At 48.3% G+C, this 18,976-nt stretch overlaps 1 protein-coding gene across 2 annotated transcripts in view; it reads left to right on the plus strand.

Annotated features, from left to right (window-relative positions):
• LOC147116053 (glypican-5-like) overlaps positions 1-18,976 on the plus strand; it is a 1,060,675-nt gene that overhangs the window by 682,086 nt on the left and 359,613 nt on the right. The window lies entirely within an intron of this gene.

The following is an 18,976-nucleotide window of genomic DNA, read 5'->3' on the forward strand; positions in this document are numbered from 1 at the left end:
TTTCTTTCCCCTCAGCCTAGCCCCATTGTAGAACAACCAGCTACCAATCCCCAGCTGAGATCAACTAACTCAGCACAGAGCATGGTTCGATCCTAGGACCTTCCTGAGCTTCGGGTCAGTACATTGATCCACTGAGCCAGCAGGGAAACTTAATTCTAAAAGAATGTGTGGGAACAAGGATTGAACGAGGTTGGGTATCTTCAGTGTTACAGAGCATTCCCTTGCTGTAAAATGCCTGTGTGAGGACAGGAGCTGGCTCGGATGTGATGGTACTCATGGTTGAATTACCCACAAATACTCACCAGGCTTGCACGCTGAATAATGCCCACTTGGGCAAGGTACCAGAGGTCTGCTGGCACCTGTACAATCGTACCCCGCATGGATACACGTGCGCATACGAATCGGGGCTCGGCCACAATGCTTCTCACGGTGGAGTGTCCCGCAGGTGCGATCGAAGCTCATGGATGAAGTACGGCCACCTTGGGGGCAGGTGGCAGCCATGCAGCCATACCCCAGCAACAGTCAGGAGCAGAGGGGGGAGAAGTGAGGGAAAGGGAGTGGAGCAATGTTCCCTCTAACTTTTTTTTGTACTGAGCGGGCCACACACCTTTGAGCGAGACCTTTTCGTCCGTGAGCAAATTTTTAAACAACAACTTTTACAACAACAGCAACCACTTAAAAGCATATATACAGTAATGCCATATTGCCACTTCAACGTATTAGCCCATCCCTCACGTCACTATAGCAGTGGCTGCACAAGCAGCAGGAGCAGCGGCTTTCCTATGGCACTGACGTGCTGTACGTCCAGATACGTAATTAGAGTATTAATCACAATTCAACCAGACATCCAACAAATATAAAGTGCTGTAGTTCTTTAGTTCACAGTATTAAAAAGAATTGAACAAAAACAGGTATCCGTATTTCCAACTTCAATCACTTCCATTAATAAACAGTCTTCTTGAGCCAGCACACCCCCCATGTAACATGTCAGAAATGCAGCACTTATTCACAAGTGCAGAAAAACACATACACAATTTGCATCACCGAATTAAATACAAAGAGCAGGAAAAACTATGATTTAGCAGAAATAAATATTCATCTTTCTTCCTGGACAAGGGAACCAATCAGACTGAATTGGAAATCATTACTAATATGTTGACGTAAAAATGTTAATTTACAAATTTTGCTTCTAATGTTTTTCTCTCAAATATTCTCCACAATATTAATCCCTGCTCTTACCACGAAAAGTGTTGAATTATTTTAGGTACTTTGCAATTAAATAGCAGGAAACAAGCTTCATTGTACTCTCAATTTTAAATCTCCTATTTCAAACATTTATACCAAATCAAAATTGTACACTATCAGTTTAATCTAAGTATTTTCTGTGTCTTTCTCAATAAACAAATAGTAGTTTCTTCTAAAGTAGCTTCCTGCAATTTTTATACATCATGAGATAACTCGTGTTTCTATCAACACTCCACTAAACGTTTAAGAGGAAATCTATATTTACATTATTCCTGAGACTTGTTAGGACTATAGAATGACAGACAAAATAAAATGGTTTGTTTTTCCCCTTTTTTGGTTCTCTTCCTAAACGTCTTACATTTTATTAACTTTTTTTTAAATATCATTAATATGTAACTCCTACAAATCCTCCCCACCTCCCTCTCAACAGCATGGTTGCATGTTTGTGTAAAGCTCCTCACTTCACTCGATCATTCAAAATCAAATATTGAGAAATTTCAATTTTAAAATGTTCTAAGCATTTCAGAGCATCTTTAAAAGCGTTTGAACTTCAAGACCTGGTTGAATATTGATTTTTGTTTCTGTTTCTTCCAAAATCATATTCGAAACTTAGGGGGACAAAGTGTTTTTAACACTCATTTTTTGTGAAAAGTTCATTAAAAATCTTTAAATTCTTTCAAGTCTCAGTGCAGCTTTGATAGAAGTTGCTCCAAGTTTCTCTTTCCCTCTTCAACGCTGTCGTTAAACATACAACAAAAAATAATAAAATAAACTCTAATTCCAAACGGAGCTCAAATAAGAAAGTGAATAAAGTGGTTAGTCTTCCTAAGAAGGCGGTGAGGTTATCTATCCCCAGCCTTGGCGATGAGTTGGGATCAGTTTTGGAGAAATTGTTTCCTCTTTTTCTGCTGCCGTTCTCTCCGTCTCTCACAGACTCTGAGGTACAAACAGGGGCACAAACGTTTTCCTCTCTCATAACATGATTTAAATAACCCTGATAAGACTCTTTCAAAAATGGATCAACACCTGGCAAAATTTAACTGGAACTGACAGCGGGACATTCAACATCACTTTCCCATATTTTTTCCCAGCTTTAAACAATTTTCTGAACTAAAAAAAAATCATTTTTGTTTCACCGGGGGCCTAAAAGTTGTTTGTTTTAGCCTCCTTCCAGCGGCCATTGTACATGCGCTGCACCTCCACCTGTGTTGTTCCAAAGTGCGACATGCATCTGGACCTACACCCCTCTCCCTCTCCCGCAGTTTCCCTCTCTCTCTCTCTCTTCCTCCCTCCCTCTCCCTCCGTCCCCCTCTCCCTCCCTTTCTCTCCGTCCCTCTCTCTTCCCCCCAGTCTGTCTCTCTCCCCACTGTCTCTCTCTCATCCCAGTCTCTCTCTCTCCCTCCCTCTCTCTGCTCCAGTCTCTCTCTCCCCAGTCTCTCTCTCCCTAGTCTCTCCCTCCCATTCCCCGTCTCTCTCTCCCCCTCCCCCAGTCTCTCCCTCCCACTCCCCCGTCTCTCCCTCCCCCAATCTCTCCCTCTCTCTGCTCCAGTCTCTCTCTCTCTTCCCCCCAGTCTCTCCCTCCCACTCCCAGTCTCTCCCTCCCATTCCCCCAGTCTCTCTCTCCCCCCAGTCTCTCCCTCCCACTCCCCCCAGTCTCTCTCTCCCCCCCAGTCTCTCCCTCCCACTCCCCCAGTCTCTCTCTCTCCCCCAATCTCTCTCCCTCAGTCTCTCTCTCGCTCCCCAGTCTCTCCCTCCCATTCCCCCAGTCTCTCGCTCATTCCCCCAGTCTCTCTCTCGCTCCCTCTCACCCCTCCAATTCACTCTCCCTTCCCTTTCCATCCTCGATCTTCCCTCCACCGGCCACCAACCGATCCCTTAACCTCTGCATGCAGCTGAGGAAAGCGTGGCCCAACTGGATATTGCGCATGGGCGGCTCCGGCCTGAAAGGTTAAGAATCAGAGCGCGGAAAGGTTAAGAATCAGAGCGCGGGGGATTCTCACGCTGAAAGGTCAAAGTTCAAGGGAGAAAACGAAACCCTTCCCGGCATTACACAGCAACCCATCAACCATCGGAGCACACACTGCACTTGCGATCGGCTCTGAGGCTGCAAGACTCACAAACGAGTTTGTTTGGATTCCTGGGGCCAGTGTGTATTGGGCCCCTCCCCCGCCCCCGCTACTGTCCAGTTCTCTGCACGGCTTTTCATTTGAAGTGCGCGCGAGCTGTGGAAGGTGTGCGCCCGCCGGGCCGGGCAGGCACACACCTTGGAGGGAGCAATGGAGTGGGGACAGGACCAGTGAAAAAAGGTTGTGGCTGTTTATTAAATGACGAGCAAGAGCAGAATAGACTGGACCTCATTTCCAGAATTCTCAGATTTCTAGCAGTCCCAATTTTCCCATTCCAACAATTTTTTGTTTCAGAATAGTGGCCTTTACACTGGATAAAATATCAGATGAGGCAATGCTCCAGAAAGCATTTGAAATGGGCCCTCTTAATTGGTACATAATAAAACATTTCATGATCCCCTATTCATTATTTTTTGTTGAAAGCTTTTCAAAACAGCTGGATGGTAATTAAAATATTGCCAACACTTCCTGGCGCATTAGTTAACACCGAACAATGAATTGTACTTTAATTGTTCTGCTCTTCTCTAATTCCGTTCTCCAAAGGGACTCATCTGTTACTGATATATATAACTTATGTACAAGCACACGGCCCAGCTTAATAGTTTGAGTGGGCTACGGTGAGATAAAATGAGAGTCTGTGTATTAGCTTCTGACATTATAGAGCTTAAGTACATGACTTCTCCATTAAGGCGTTGACATATTTAAGGCCTGTTGCAAATGGATGTCCATCAGCATGGGAATTGCTGAAATGGTCGTAGATTTGCGAGGGCATAATCATATAAAATACATTTCTAGACGATAAATCTTTAGTCTGATGATGCTCATCTTTCTAAGGGTACAGTTGTGTGCTGGTTATGTTACTGGACTAGTAATAGAATGTGAGTTCAAGCAAGTTGTGAGGCGGACACAGAGTCTGCAAAGGGATATAGATAGGTTAAGTGAGATGGCCAAAATTTGGCAGATGGAGTATAATGTGGGAAAATGTGAGGTTATCCACTTTGGTAGGAAGAATAAAAAAGCAAAATATTATTTAAATAGAGAGAGACTACAGAATGCAGCGGTACAGAGGGATCTGGGTGTCCTTGAACACGAAACACAAAGTTAGCATGCAGGTACAGCGAGTAATTAAGAAGACAAATGGAATGTTGGCCTTTATTGCAGGGGGGATGGAGTATAAAAGTAGGGAAGTCTTGCTACAACTGTACAGGGCGGTGGTGAGGCCACATGTAGACTACTGCATACAATTTTGGTCTCCTTATTTAAGGAGAGATATACTTGCATTGGAGGCACTTCAGAACAGGTTCACTAGGTTGATTCCTGGGATGAAGGGGTTGTCTTATGAAGAAAGGTTGGGCCTATACTCATTGGAGATTAGAAGAATGAGAGGTCATCTTATTGAAACATATAAGATTCTGAGGGGCCTTGACAGGGTAGATGCTGAGAGGATGTTTCCCCTTGTGGGGGAATCTAGAACTAGGGAGCATAATTTCGGAATAAGGGGTCGCCCATTTAAGACGGAGAAGAGGACGAATTTCTTCTCTGAGGGTCGTGAATCTTTGGAATTCTCTACCCCAGAGAGCTGTGGAGGCTGAGTCATTGAATATATTCAAGGCTGAGATAGACAGATTTTTGAACGATAAGGGAGTCAAGGGTTATTGGGAACAGGCAGGAAAGTGGAGTTGAGGCCAAGATCAGATCAGCCATGATCTTATTGAAAGGCGGAGCAGGCTTGAGGGGCCAAATGGCCTACTCCTGCTCCTATTTCTTATGTTCTTATAAACTTATATCCCACTGTGGCAATTTTGAGAATTTGAATTCAGTTTACAAATAAAACCTGGAAATAAAAAGCTGGTATCAGTAAAAGTGACCATGAAGCTGTTGCATTTTTGTAAAAACCCAACTGGTTCACTAATTAAGGAAGGGCTCCTGGCCTCCTCCTGTGCTGTACTATTCTATGATTCTAGAGTAAAGGACACCAAAAGAAAGACTTGCATTTCTATAGCATCTTTCACCTCAGAACATCCCAAAGTGCTTTACAACCAATGAAATACTTCTTAAAGTGTACTCACTGTTGTAATCACGACTGCCAATTTGTGCACAGCAAGCTCCCACAAACAGTATTGTGATAACAATCAGCTAATCTGTTTTAGTGATGTTGTTTGAGGAATAAACATTGGCCAAGACACCTGGGAGAACTCCCCTGCTCTTCTTTGAATAGTGCTATGGGATCTTTTATGTCTATCTGAAAAGACAGATGACTCATCCGAACATTGGCACCTCCAACAGTGCAGTACTCCCTCAGTACTGCACTGTAGTATCAGCCTGGATTATGTGCTCAAGTACCTGGTGTGGGACTTGAACCCGAAACATTCTGACTTAGAGACAAGAGTGCTATCTGATGTAAGAAAACTACCAGGCACTTGGTCTGAGTATTAAACAAGGCTTTAATCAACTGTTTTTCAACATGGAGATCTAGTTGTGTCCTTCACTAGTTCCTGTTAAAGAATGTCCTGAGCAAGCTGGGCCCATGCCCGAGTATTTATATTCTCCCTGGACAGTGCCACCAGCAGGCCGCCCAGTATTACTTCATAAGTCATTTCCACATGAATGACCAGATTCATGTCACTATCCACTGAGCCACAGCTGACATTCAAGGTAGGCCTGAGTTAATGGCAGGAAGGCCCCCAAATTTTGGAAGTGGAGGGAGAGGGCTGAGCAGAGGCTTCCTTACCCTCTAATTTAGCCCTTAGCACTGACCATTGTGGGCCTCAGTCTTTTTCTGGGGCTTGATCAGGGGATCGGACCGGAACTTGCGCTTTGCCACCACAGTCGCGCTGTATGTGGGCAGGATAGTCAACTGTGGGCAGATAGCCGAACCGAGCCTGATCGTATCCTCGCTTAAGGTCTACACACACATGCTTCCCAATCGGAGTCCTTGGATAGCATTTGGAAACCTGCCTGATTCTTGGACTGTAACGGAACGCTCTGCAAAAACATCTGTGAAGGCCTTTTGCATCTCACTATGGAAGGGAGCCATGCAGACAAGTATGCTCCAGCTCTGATTCCCGGTCTGTGCTGAGTTAGTGGGGTCGGTGATAGGGTCACTACCATTTGCATCAACATCACCAAACTGAGCTTCCTGTTTGTTAGATCCGTGTATCTTGATGTTGTGTCCTTCAATAATGAGACAAGAGACTGTAGGAAACAATCAACAGGTGTTTACTGGATGAGGGTTACTCTAGAACTAACTGTACAGATCCCTACTCAGGGTTTATATACAGGTGTGGTCACTGCCGGTACTACAGTATACAGGAGCTGTAAAAAGTAGTTCTCCCCTTAAAGGTACATACACTACAATTCCTCCTCTTTTAGATTAACAGTACCATAACACTCATTTAACAATTAAATATCAACTAATTACAATTAACACTTTTAACATGCAACGTTAACTGAAAATAGTCTATTTATAAATTCAGTCTTTGGGGAGGCTTCCTGATCCTTTCTGGATAGCGCCTTTCCTGAGTGTCTTGCTCTTGGTGCGGAGGCGATTCTGGCCCCCTGTTGTCGGTTGGTTCATCCGCTTCCAATGCTACTGTTTCTGGGGTAGATGCTCCCTGTACGTCGGGTTCATCACCAGGTACGTATGGGCGAGACATGGGGTTGACTCGTTCCTGTGACTCTAGGATCTGGTCAACATGGCATCTCACAATGTTCTCCCCAACATCCACTGTGTACAGTAGTGGCCCCTGCCGTGTGCATTTCTCTGTTCGGTAGTCGCGGGCCAAGACTGGTTGCCCTACATTGAAGCTCCTTGTCGGCTTCTCATTGATGTGCTGGAATTGCTTATTCTCAACATCTCTTCGTACATTTGGTCTGAGCAAATCCAGACGAGATCTCAACCTTCGGTTAAAGAACATCATGGCCGGGGTCTGGTTGGTGACTGCATGTGTCGCATTTCTGTAGGCTAACAGGAAATTGTCCACCTTATGCTGCAGTGGAATGTCGTCATCGCACATGGCCCTTACTGCTTTTTTAAAGGTTTGTACGAACCTCTCAGCCAATCCATTTGTGGCTGGATGATACGGGGCGGATGTGTAATGCCTTACCCCATTCCTTTTCATAAATCTTCGAAACTCTTCTGACACAAACTGTGGTCCGTTATCAGAGCAAATCTGCTCTGGCAAGCCGTTCCTGGCAAAAATGGTCCGTAGGACTGCAATAGTTTTCTCCGTGATGGTGGAGGACATTTTGATCACCTCAGGCCATTTCGAGTGCGCATCCACGGCTATTAAAAACATTGAGTCCATGAATGGACCAGCAAAATCAATATGCACCCGTTGCCATGGAGATGAGGGCCACTCCCATGGGTGTAGAGGGGCATGTGGTGGTGCATTTTGGACCTTCTGGCATCCTGAGCAGCTCTTTGTCAGGTCCTCGATTTGCTGATCGATCCCCGGCCACCACACATAAGCCCTAGCAAGGCTTTTCATTTTCACCCCTCCCAGATGACCTTCGTGAAGCTCATTGAGCACTCTCTCCCTTAACTTGGGTGGAATTACCACTCGGGATCCACACATCAAGGTCCCCTGGCATACTGACAGCTGTTCTCTTCTGGATGAGAATGCTGGCAACAGTGAGTCGCCATGTGCTGGCCATCCCTTCACCGTCAAATCATATACCCGAGACAGTGTCGGGTCATTTCGGGTCTCCTTCTCTATACCAGCGTTAGTTACTGGCAAGCGTTCAATTATAGTCGAATGAAATATTTCGACAGGGTCCACTGCTGGTGCTTCCTCCGCAGTAGGCAGTGGCAGGCGTGATAGCCCATCAGCGTTTCCATGCTGTTTCGTGCCCTTATACTCGATTTCATATTGGTGCGCCCCTAGAAAAAGGGACCATCTTTGTAGCCGTTGCGCAGTCATCACCGGAACGCCCTTCTTTGGATTAAAGATGGAGACAAGTGGTTGGTGGTCAGTCAGCAAGGTGAACTTCTGCCCGTGCAGATAGTGGTTGAACTTTTTCACTCCCCACACTAGGCTGAGGGCCTCCCTGTCAATCTGGGCGTAGTTACGCTCGGCTGAGGTTAGTGACTGAGACGCAAAGGCTACTGGCCTCTCCGAGCCGTCCGGGAATTTGTGCGACAGCACCGCTCCAATGCCATAGGGTGATGCATCACACGCCAACCGAATTGGTAGTGCTGGGTTGAAATGAGCCAACACCTCTTTTGATGTGATCAATTCTTTGCACTTCTGGAAAGCTCGTTTACATTCGTCATTCCACTTCCATGGTACCCCCGTTTGCAGTAGGGTGTTCAGTGGGTGTCGTACTGTAGACAAATTCGGCAAGAACTTATGGTAGTAGTTCACCAGCCCGAGGAACGACCTCAGTTGTGACACATTTTCTGGTGCTGGAGCCTTGACTACTGCCTCAATCTTTTCAGGTGACTTATGTAACTCCTCTTTATCAATAACGTGGCCACAATACGAGATCTGCTTCTGGAAAAACTCGCATTTGTGGCGATTAGCTCGGAGCCCATATTCCTTCAATCTAGTGAGCACCTGCTCCAGGTTGGCGAGGTGATCACTGTCATTTTCGCCCGTGACCAGGATGTCATCCAAATAACACTGGGTCCCTGGAATCCCTTGCAGGACTTGATCCATTGCCCTTTGCCAAATAGCCGGAGCTGATGCTACCCCGAACACCAGCCGGTTGTATTGGTAGAGACCTTTATGAGTGTTGATCGTGAGGTACTGTTTCGAGGCTTCTTCTACCTCCATTTGCAGGTACGCCTGGGCCAGATCAATCTTAGTGAAGCGTTTCCCTCCAGATAGCGAGGCGAAAATATCTTCAATCTGCGGAAGCGGATATTGTACAGTGTGAAGGACTGGGTTCACTGTCACCTTAAAGTCCCCACAGATGCGAACCTTCTTTGGTTCCCCAGGCGTATTACTCAACGACCTCTTCATTACAGGAATGATGGGTGTAGCCCACTCGCTCCAGTCCACTTTGGACAGTACTCCTGAACGTTCCAAACCTTCCAGCTCTGCTTCGACGGCTGGGCGGATCGCATAAGGCACTGGTCTGGCCTTAAAAAACTTTGGGCTTGCATTTTCCTCTATTTTGATCGTCGCTGTTATGCCTTTTAGTGTTCTGAGTCCCTCCTGGAACACTTCTTGTGCGTCAGTTAGCATTTTTGACAGTCGTCCAGGTGTGACGTCGTCATCCTTTTTGGCATCTACAGTCAGTGCTTGTATGGAATGCCAATCTAGCTGTATCTTCTGGATCCATTCACGTCCTAGTAGTGGTGGTCCTCCATCTGGCAATACATATAGGTCCATTTTTGGTGTTTCCTTGCCATTATATATAACGTTCACCCTTATTTTTCTTTTGGGGTAGACTTTTTGCCCCGTGTACGTCTTCAAGACAATCTCTGTATCTCTCAAGGGTATATGTGAGAATAGCCGCTTGTCGTCCCTTCGGTTTATGACTGTTAGGGCTGATCCTGTGTCCAATTGCATTTTCACTTGGACTCAGTCTATCTTGAGCGTGACCCAGATAGTTTGGTGATCCTCCGTTTTGATCACATTATGTAGTTTCAGACAACCCAGCTCCTTGCTTCCGGAGTCTGTATCACTTTTCTGTTCGTCTGAACTACTCTCCGTCACCTTCTGTACCTTCTTGTACTTCTCCTGTGGAGATTTCTTGCTGCTGGTTTTCTTTCCCGACCTGCAGACTCTTGCTATGTGTCCTGCTTTTCCACACTGTCTGCACACTTTGTCCTTGACCCAGCAATCCTTATGGTCGTGTGTTGTTCTGCCGCAGCGATAGCACTTCACTGTTCCGTATGACATTTCATTTGTGCCATATTCTTGCGGTCTCCGTTGTATCTCTGCCGCGCCCAGTGCTGCTGCTTTGTATGATACTGCCATGCTGAAAGCCTTGTCCAGCGTAAGATCCTTTTCTGATAGAAGCCGTTTTTGGGTTCCTTCACTTTGAAGCCCACACACAAACTTGTCCCTTAAAGTATCTGCTAGTCCCGTTCCAAACTGGCAGTGTTTCGATAGCTTGCACAGTTCCGTTAAATACTCAGCATTACTTTCATCTTTATGCTGGTTCCTTTTGTGAAACTTAAATCTTTCTGCTATCAATAGCGGTGTGGGGTTTAAGTGGTCCTGTAGGATTGACACTATGTTCTCTAAATCCTTTTCCACTGGCTTCTCTGGGGTTACTAGGTTTCGCAGTAAGCCATACGTTTTTGCACCCATTGAATTCAACAATACCAGCGCTTTCCTGTCATCTGGCACTTCATTCGCCTTGCAGTACACTTCTATGCGTTCGACATATGTCGTCCAATCTTCGACTTCATTGTCGAATGCTGTGACACTGCCACTCTTCGGCATCCCTGGGTGTGGTTGGACTGGCTCAAAATGGCGTCTCCCGCGCTCTCCCTTCTTCCCGCTGCGGCTTAAAATGGCGTCTCCCGCGCTTTCCTTTCTTCCCCGCACCGGCTGCTCTCTGCGCGTTTTCCTGCGCGCCACTCTCTCCTGTTGATGCTGCTCGGCCCTTGAACACCGGCTGTGCTCTGCGCGTTTTCCTGCGCGCCTCTCTCTCCCGTTGACGCTGCTCGGCCCTTTGAACACCGGCTGCGCTCTGCTCCCTCTTGTTGACGCCGCTCGGTCCTGAACACCGGCTGCGCCCTGTGCGCTCTACCCTCTCTCTTTCCCCCGTCGACGCTGCTCGGCCTTTTCCTGTGCCATCGGTCGGCTCTAGCTGCCGCTGTCCGGGAAGGGTCTGCGCAGTACCTGTTGCCAGCCCGTTTCGCTGGACCACCGTGACCGGAGAACCAAGCCTGGCTCTCGACAGCCTCCCCTGCGATGCTCAAATCTCCGCTGGATGACTGGGGGGTTTCCCGTGGTCGACGCCCGTGCTTCTGGACTCGGCCTTCTTCTTCCACTGTTCTCCAGGAGCGAATCCCTGGGAGGTGATGCAGAGTTGCAGGTAGGTTTGATTCTTCTCGTCGCCAATGTTAGATCCGTGTATCTTGATGTTGTGTCCTTCAATAATGAGACAAGAGACTGCAGGGAACAATCAACAGCTGTTTACTGGATGAGGGTTACTCTAGAACTTCTGTACAGATCCCTACTCAGGGTTTATATACAGGTGTGGTCACTGCCGGTACTACAGTATACAGGAGCTGTAAAAAGTAGTTCTCCCCTTAAAGGTACATACATTACACTGTTGTCGACTGCTCTCTAGTGACCGCTGCTGGAATGTTAAGTTGGGAGAGGGCAAGGCTTGAGCTCCAGGGTGGAATATCCTGTGGAAACACACTGTCCAAGCTCACACATAAAGGGAGAGATTTTCTACTTGGATGGAGGGTTGCCAACCCTCCAGGATTGCCCTGGAGCCTCCAGGAATTAAAGATTAATCTCCTGGACGCTGCTCTGAGCAACCCTAGAGAAAAATCATAGGAGCATTAAGAAAAATATATTTTTTTTCATTTTCTTTGAACACTAATAAAAGAATTAATTTTCATTTATTAGTTATAAAAATAGTGGAGATAGGAAAAAAGGCTGTTTGACTGACAGTCAAGAATCATCCAATTGGATGTTAACTTTCCGTGGGAAGGCGGGGCACTGTGAGGATGGATGTGTTAGGCGACCAATGGTGGGAGTGTGGGGGCGGGGCGGTTGGAGGCGGGAGGGTCATGTGACGCTACCTCCAGGAACACAGCCAACCAGAGTTGGCAACCCTCCTTGGATGCCACGTTAGGTTCGGGCCTTGTTGACATTTTTCTGGCGAGCTGCGGCCACCAAACGCTTTGCTGTGACTCGCCTGTTCCCTGTGACGGATCATCAGCCGGCTGTAGCCCATAGCCGCCGGCAGGGTAAGGCCCGTTGGGCGGGCAGTAGGGGGAGGTAACGTGCAGGCAGCAGGACTGGAAGGTTTTCACATGGCCTGGAGGAACACCTGCTCCTCCTTGGCCCCGCAAAAAATCTTGAGACAAAAAAAGCTTACCTTTTTGGAGCGGCCTCCAGCGGTCCCTTTAAGGATCGCCGGTCAGGCTTCTCAACACCTGGGGAATGTCAGACTCACCCGCGCTGTGCGGCCATTGCTCCGCCAAAATTGCAATCGGGGGCCTGCAATGGGCGTCAAACTCCCGATTTGCATATTAAAACAGTCTGCTGCCTGCTTTGGCTGGGAGTGCTGGGCACCTATTTAACAGCCTGCCTTGAAAACTGATTCAATCAGGCAAATGGGCATACAAGGACCCCACCAGATTTAACACTGCCGTCGCCCTGTTTTTCAGACGAGAAATGGATGACTGGCAGTTGAAAATAACCCCCCTCCCCCCCTCCCCCAAAGACTTTTCAGTTAGCTGATACCAGAGCCAAGGCCCCAAATAGAGCCAGTACCTGCAGCTGAAGTATGGAATAGGAGAATTGGAGGAGGGGGGTGTGGGTGAGAGAGCATTAAATAATAACACACAGCAAAGACCTCTAAAAATGGGTGCTGTGGGGGTAGGTTGCATTTTCTTAGCCGACTGTGGTCTGCCTTACACTTCCCGATGGTGAACAAGGCATGAATGCCGCATACAGTGTGTCCCAGCTGCACCGAAGGGGAGGTGAAGGAAGATGCAAGTTTGGTCAGTGACAGTGCTTGGAATGTGTAAATTACATAGAATTACATAGAATATACAGCACAGAAACAGGCCATTGGGCCCAACGAGTCTGTGCTGGGGTTTATACTCCACACCAGTCTCCTCCCATTCCATCAGCCTCATCTCAGCCTTTCAACATATCTTTCTATTCCCTTTTCTCTCGTACTCCTCCAGTTTCCTTTTGCATGCATATTCAGTATAAACAGACTATTTATTTCAAGCACTAGCCTACTCGTTGTTATGCTCTGGAGTGTGTTTGATTCAATAGGAATTTTCAAAAGGGAATTAGATAAATACTTAAAATGAAAGAAATTTTCAGGGCTATGAGGAAAGAGCAGGGCAGTGGGACTAATTGGACGGCTCTTTCAAAGAGCTGGCATGGGCATGAGGGGCCAAATGGCCTCCTTTTGTGCTGCATGATTCTATGAAATATTTCCTAATCGCGATGTTATTGAAATCCGATCGTTCTCGGCTGCTCCAGTTCGCCACTCAGGCTTGTTCTGTCCCCGGTGACACTATTTGCAGCCTGTAGCCGAGCCAAGATTCTGTTCTACCTCCGAGCTGTTGATTGATATTTAGCTGTTTGTTCCAATTTTCTCCCCTCCTAGAATCATTAAATGCTATAGTACAGGAGGCCATTTGGCCCATTGCACCTGTGCCGGCTCTTTGGTCAAGCTATCCACTTAGTCCCGCTCCCCTGCTCTTTCCCCATAGCCCTGTAATTTTTTTCCCTTTGAGTTTTTATCCAATTCCCTTTTGAAAGTTACTATTGAATCTGCTTCCACCCCTCTTTCAGGCAGTGCATTCCAGATCACAACAACTCGTTGAGTAAAAAAAAAAATGTCCTCATCTCCCCTCTGGTTCTTTTGCCAATTATCTTCAATCTGTGTCCTCTGGTTACCGACCCGCCTGCCAGTGGGAACAGTTTCTACTTATTTACTCTATCAAAATCCCTCATGATTTTGAACACCTCTGTCAAATCTCCTCGTAACTTTCTCTGCTCCTCTATTGAAGGCACTAACTGTTATTGAGTGAGGTGAGGAGGAGAAGAGGGGCGGGTGGGGGGGGGAGGCAGATCCACAGGTACTAGAAGCCCACGTACCTCAGCCAAGTGGCCACTCTTCAAGCGTGAGCCCAGACAGTGAGAGTCAGTAGGTTGTTTGACCATGATGTTGTGTCAGCTGTGGCTCAGTGGGTAGCTCTCGTGCCTCTGAGTCAGAAAGTTGTGGGTTCAAGTCCCACTCCAGGGTCTTGAGCACCAAAAATACAGGCTGACACTGCCATAGGATCTTTTACGTCCACTCAAGAGGGCAGACAGGGCCTCGATTTAACGTCTCATCTGACAGACAGCACCTCTGACGGTACAGCACTCCTTCAGTACTGCACAATTGGAGGTGCTGTCTTTCGGATGAGACGTTAAACCGAGGCCCCATTGCTCTCTCAGGTGGACATAAAAGATCCCATGGCACCATTTCGAAGTTATGGGGAGTTATCCCTGGTGTCCTGGCCAATATGTATCCCTCAATCAACATAATAAAAGAACAGATTATCTGGTCGTTATCACATTGCTGATTGTGGGAGCTTGCTGTGTACAATTTGGCTGCTGCATTTCCTACATTGCAACAGTGACTACACTTCAAAAGTACTTCATTAGCTGTAAAGCGCTTTGGGACGTCCTAAAAGGTGCTATATAAATATAATTCTTTCTTTTTCTTTTGGAGGGCCCCCGCGGTGGAATAGCCACCCAACGCTCACTGTCTAGGCACGCACATGAAAGATGGCCGCTTGGGTGAGTCAGCAGAGGGCTGTGTGCATCGTAACTTTTACAAGCTGAGGGCATTAAACCAGGAAAAGAAGTTAGAGTTCCTGGGGCAACTGATGGTTAATCCTGATTGCTTTTAACTGGTAGGTTTAGCAGAGCAGTGAGGCTCCCTCTTTAAAATGATGCTCGTGGCCATAGACTGAGGTGTAAAACGGTTTGGCTCTATAACTGCAGAGTTGTGTTAATTAATTGAATTCAGTAAATGAAAGCTCATAAAAAACTGCTCAGCAAAGTGGCTGGGCTTATTACATGTATTGATGCAGACACTTCACATCCCGCCGCGACAGTAGCAGCATTATTAATAAAATGGACTTTATGCTGCTCCCATTCTGCGGGTGCATTGCAAACTTTAATTAGCAGGTTTGCACTTTGTGGCTGTGCTAATGGAAATTCTTCCAAGGTTCAAGTAGGAGCTCTTCAGAAGTAATGTATTATTAACCTGCGAGGCGCTGAAATCCTTGTCAGCTTTGCAAATGAAATGAGCGTATTTATTAATGTTTTAACGATTAGCGTTGTTCCTCAGATCGTAGCCCTCCCTGCTCTGTGCTGATTGAGCTTATCTCCCCTGGTGCAGTCGCAGGGGCTACTACCATTGCCATCAATGTCACTTGGCAAGGGAGAAGGAAATCAACCAGGGTTCCCTTCCCTGGCTGCTGGCCAGTGACCTCTACTGGAACGTGCACTTGTGCGGACGTTGGCTGATGGCAGCGCTGGGTTGTGATGCTCTCCACAGTCGACTAGACACTTGTAGTAAGAAGGGCCACTTGAGCGAGGTAGCAGAGGAAGCGTATTCCAGCGTGAGCCAATGCCTTTGGAGCAGCACAAGTGAAAAGAATGAGCCCACGAAGGCACTATGTTAAACCTCCTCCCCTCTCCCCCATTACACTGACAGTTGGACTTGGAGTGGAGATCCCACAATTTAAAAGTGATGTCTGGCGTAAAATAAATTCTGCTCACTATTGCCCTGTGCATCGGTCAATGCTAAACAGGGCTAGTCCTATTCACAAGGTGTCATCATACACTGCTGACGGTTATAGCATTTTACAAAGTGCACTGGCTGGTATGATGTGACAGCACACTGGATAATTAAGTCAACACATTGATGTCAAGAGCAGTAATCCTCTCATCCATTCTTCGCACATTCTGAGAACCAGCAGGTAAATTTCTTATGGATTTGGCCAGATTGTTGAATTTAATAGTTGGCAGGGATTAGATTTCAGGATCTCTGGGTTCAGGCGACACCAGGTATCGGGAAGTTCGAGGATGAGATGATATTGATGCTATCATAAGGACAAAAGTCAAAGAGGGGAAAAGGCCATTTGGCCCATTCAGCATCATCTGTTGACTCACCCAGCCCAACATCCCACTCACCCAGCCCAACATAACACTCACCCACTCCAACATCAGACTAATCCAGCCCAACATCACACTCACCCAGTCTAACATCCCACTCACCCACTCCAACATCAGACTAATCCAGCCCGACATCACACTCATCCAGCACAACATCACACTCATCCAGCCCAACATCACACTCACCCAGCCCAACATCACACTCACCCACTCCAACATCAGACTAATCCAGCCCGACATCACACTCACCCAGCCCAACATCACACTCACCCAGCCCAACATCACACTCACCCAGCCCAACATTCCACTCACCCATCCCAACATCACACTCACCCTGTCCAACATCACACTCACCCAGCCCACCATCCCACTCACCGAGCCCGACATCCCACTCACCCAGCCCGACATCCCACCCACCCAGCCCGACATCACACTCACCCAGTCCGACATCACACTCACCCAGTCCGACATCACACTCACCCAGTCAGACATCACACTCACTCAGTCCGACATCACACTCACCCAGTCCGACATCACACTCACCCAGTCCGACATCACACTCACTCAGTCCGACATCACACTCACCCAGTCCGACATCACACGCACCCAGTCCGACATCACACTCACCCAGTCGGACATCACACTCACCCAGTCGGACATCACACTCACCCAGTCCGACATCACACTCACCCAGTCCGACATCACACTCACCCAGTCCCAACATCCCACTCACCCAGTCCAACATCACACTCACCCAGCCCCACATCACACTGACCCAGTCCGACATCACACTCACCCAGTCCGACATCACACTCACCCAGTGCGACATGACACTCACCCAGTGCGACATCACACTCACCCAGTCCGACATCACACTCACCCAGTCCGACATCACACTCACCCAGTCCGACATCACACTCACCCAGTCCGACATCACACTCACCCAGTCCGACATCACACTCACCCAGTCCAACATCACACTCACCCAGCCCAACATCCCACTCACCCAGTCCAAATTCACATTCACCCACTCCAACATCACACTCACCCAGTCCAACATCCCACTCACCCAGCCCAACATCACACTGACCCAGTCCAACATCACACTCACCCAGCCCGACATCACACTCACCCTGCTCGACATCACACTCACCCAGTCCAACATCACACTCACCCAGTCCGACATCACACTCACCCAGCCCAACATCCCACTCACCCAGCCCAACATCACATTCACCCAGCCCGACAGCCCACTCACCCAGTCCAACATCACACTCACCCAGTCCAACAACGCACTCACCCAGCCCAACATCACACTCAGCCAGTCCAACATCACACTCACCCACCCCAACATCACACTCACCCAGCCCAACATCACACTCAGCCAGTCCAACATCACACTCACCCAGTCCAATATCACACTCACCCAGTCCAACATCACACTCAGCCAGTCCAACATCACACTCACCCAGTCCAATATCACACTCACCCAGCCCAACATCACACTCACCCAATCTAACATCACGCTTATCCAGCCCAACATCACACTCACCCAGTCCGAAATCATACTCACCCAGCGCGACATCACACTCACCCAGACCGACATCACACTCACCCAGTCAAACATCACTCACCCAGCCCAACATCACAGTCACCCAGCCCAACATCACACTCACCCAGCCCAACATCACACTCACCCAGCCCAACATCACACTCAGCCAGTCCAACATCACACTCACCCAGCCAACATCACACTCAGCCAGTCCAACATCCCACTCACCCAGTCCCACATCCCACTCACCCAGCCCAACATCAGACTCACCCCAGCCCAACATCCCACTCCCCCAGCCCAACATCAGACTCACCCAGCCCAACATCAGACTCACCCAGCCCAACATCAGACTCACCCAGCTCAACATCAGACTCACTCCAGTCCAACATCACACTCACGCAGTCCAACATCACATTCACCCAGCCCACCATCCCACTCACCGAGCCCAACATCCCACTCACCCAGCCCAACATTCCACTCACCCATCCCAACATCACACTCACCCTGTCCAACATCACACTCACCCAGCCCACCATCCCACTCCCCGAGCCCGACATCCCACTCACCCAGTCCGACATCCCACCCACCCAGCCCGACATCACACTCACCCAGTCCGACATCACACTCACCCAGTCCGACATCACACTCACCCATTCCGATATCACACTCACCCAGTCAGACATCTCACTCACCCAGTCCGACATCACACTCACCCAGTCCGACATCACACTCACCCAGTCCGACATCACTCACCCAGTCCGACATCACACTCACCCAGTCCGACATCACACTCACCCAGTCCGACATCACACTCACACAGTCCGACATCACACGCACCCAGTCCGACATCACACTCACCCAGTCGGACATCACACTCACCCAGTCGGACATCACACTCACCCAGTCCGACATCACACTCACCCAGTCCGACATCACACTCACCCAGTCCCAACATCCCACTCACCCAGTCCCACATCACACTCACCCAGCCCCACATCACACTGGCCCAGTCCGACATCACACTCACCCAGTCTGACATCACACTCACCCAGTGCGACATGACACTCACCCAGTGCGACATCACACTCACCCAGTCCGACATCACACTCACCCAGTCCGACATCACACTCACCCAGTCCGACATCACACTCACCCAGTCCGACATCACACTCACCCAGTCCGACATCACACTCACCCAGTCCGACATCACACTCACC

This window comes from Somniosus microcephalus, chromosome 6 (genome assembly GCF_052327205.1).
Source record: "Somniosus microcephalus isolate GS21.2 chromosome 6, FLI_Smic_1.0, whole genome shotgun sequence".
Taxonomy (NCBI): domain Eukaryota; kingdom Metazoa; phylum Chordata; class Chondrichthyes; order Squaliformes; family Somniosidae; genus Somniosus; species Somniosus microcephalus.